Source organism: Mustela erminea, chromosome 17 (genome assembly GCF_009829155.1).
Source record: "Mustela erminea isolate mMusErm1 chromosome 17, mMusErm1.Pri, whole genome shotgun sequence".
Taxonomy (NCBI): domain Eukaryota; kingdom Metazoa; phylum Chordata; class Mammalia; order Carnivora; family Mustelidae; genus Mustela; species Mustela erminea.
Genome location: NC_045630.1, coordinates 23,109,504 through 23,111,943, shown reverse-complemented (window position 1 = coordinate 23,111,943; position 2,440 = coordinate 23,109,504). Strand labels below are relative to the sequence as shown.

Below are 2,440 nucleotides of genomic sequence, written 5' to 3'. Positions count from 1 at the left end.
TTTCCAATATATTTAATGAACCTAGTATTACTGTGATACCAAAACCAGACAAAGATAGTACAAATAAAGAAAACCACTGACCAATATCTCTTGTGAATACAGATGCAAGAAATGCTCAACAAAATGTTAGCAAATAGAATTTAGCAATACATAAAAAGAATTATATACCATGACCAAGAAGGTTTTATTCCAGGGATGCAAGGCTGGTTTAATTTTCAAAAAGCAATGGACACATCCACCATATTAACAGGCTAAAATAGAAAAATCACATGCTTCTATAACCTAATGTAAAAGCACTCAACAAAATTCCACACCCATTTATCACAAACATTTTCACAAAAATAGGAATAGAAGCTCTTCCTCTCAGCGGCCTGGGGTGACCTCTGAAAATGGTTCGCTATTTGCTTAACTCGAAAAACCCTACGAAATCATGCAAGTCAAGAGGTTCAAATCTCCGTGTTCACTTTAAGAACACACGTGAAACTGCCCAGGCCATTAAGGGTATGCATATCTGAAAAGCCACCAAGTATCTGAAAGACATCACTTTGCAGAAGCAGTGTGTGTCCTTCCGTCGCTACAATGGTGGAGTTGGTAGGTGTGCCCAGGCCAAACACTGGGGCTGGACACAAGGTCAGTGGCCCAAGAAGATTGCTGAATTTTTATTGCACATGCTTAAAAACGCAGAGAGTAATGCTGAACTTAAGGGTTTAGATGTCGATTCTCTGGTCATTGAGCACATTCAGGTGAACAAAGCCCCCAAGATGCGGCGTAGGACTTACAGGGCTCATGGTTGCATTAACCCATACATGAGCTCTCCCTGCCACATTGAGATGATCCTTACTGAAAAAGAGCAGATTGTTCCCAAACCAGAAGAGGAGGTTGCACAGAAGAAAAAGATATCCCAGAAGAAACTGAAGAAACAAAAACTTATGGCCCGGGAGTAAATTTGCACAGAATAAATGCAAATTAAAAAAAAAAAACTAGGAAGGGCGCCTGGGTGGCTCGGTGGGTTAGGCCACTGCCTTCGGCTCAGGTCATGATCTCAGGGTCCTGGGATCGAGTCCCGCATCGGGTTCTCTGCTCAGCAGGGAGCCTGCTTCCTCCTCTCTCTCTCTGCCTGCCTCTCTGCCTACTTGTGATCTCTGTCAAATAAATAAATAAATAAATCTTTAAAAAAAAAAAAAGGAATAGAAGAAAATTTTCTCAACTTGATACCTACAGTTAGAAGGAAAAATTGTTAACGTGATATCTACAGCTAATTTATATTTAATGATGAAAGGCTCAATATTTCTCCATAATATCAAAATTCTGGCAAGGCTCTTGTAGATATAGAGAAGATTATTCTAAAGTGTAAGTGGAAAGGCAGAGGAACTAGAAGGCCTAAAACAATATTTTAAATTTTTTATTTATTTTTAAATATTTTTATTTATTTATTTGACAGGGCACAAGCAGGGAGAGTAGTGGGCAGAGGGAGAGGGAGAAGCAGGCTCCCTGCTGAGCAGAGAGCCCGATGAGGGGCTTATTCCCAGGACCCTGAGATCATGACCTGAGCCGAAGGCAGATGCTTAATGACTGAGTCACCCAGTCATCCTGACCTAAAACAATTGTGAATAGGAAGAATAACATGGGCCAAATCAGTCTGCTCAGTTTCAACCTGGTATTGAGTGGAGGAAATAGATCAGCAGAACAGAAAAGAGAATCCAGAAACAGACTCACACAAGTATGCTAACAAGTTCTTGACAAAGGTGTAAAGGCAAGTCAATGGAAGACAGAGTTTTTAAACAAATGGTATTAAAGCAATTGGACATACTGAGGCAAGAAAAAAATCTCAACCAAAATCTCACATCTTATATAAAAATTAACTCAGGTCACAGACTTAAAGGTAAAACTTGGAAGAGAAAAAAAATGGGAGAAAATCTTTGGGATGTAGGGCTAAGCAGAGAGTTCTTAGACTTGACAGAAATTCCATGACCCATAGTAAGAAAAACTGAAAAACTGGACCTTATCAAAATTTACAAAGTCCTCTGCAAAATCTATGTAAAGAGGATAAAAGACAATCTACAGAATGGGAGAAAATATTTACAAATCATGTATCTGCAAAAAGACTAGGATCGGGGTGCCTGGGTGGCTTAGTGGGTTAAGCCTCTGCCTTCAGCTCAGATCATGATCCCAGGGTCCTGGGATCGAGTCCTGCATCGGGCTCTCTGCTCGGCAGGGAGCCTGATTCCCCCTCTCTCTCTGCCTGCCTCTCTGCCTACTTGTGATCTCTCTATCAAAGAAATAAATAAAATCTTAAAAAAAAAATTAGGATCTCCAGGCGCCTGGGTGGCTCAGTTCGTTAAGCATCAGACACTTGATTTTGGTTCAGGTTATGATCTCAGGGTTGTGAAATCGAGCGCCTCCTGGAGCCTGGCCTCAGGCTCTGGGCTGAGTGTGGACC

The 2,440-nt window shown here is 41.1% G+C and overlaps 1 pseudogene; it reads left to right on the top strand.

Annotated features, from left to right (window-relative positions):
* The first annotated feature begins 363 nt into the window (after positions 1–363).
* Positions 364–967, top strand: LOC116576482 (annotated as a pseudogene).
* The last annotated feature ends 1,473 nt before the right edge of the window (positions 968–2,440 follow it).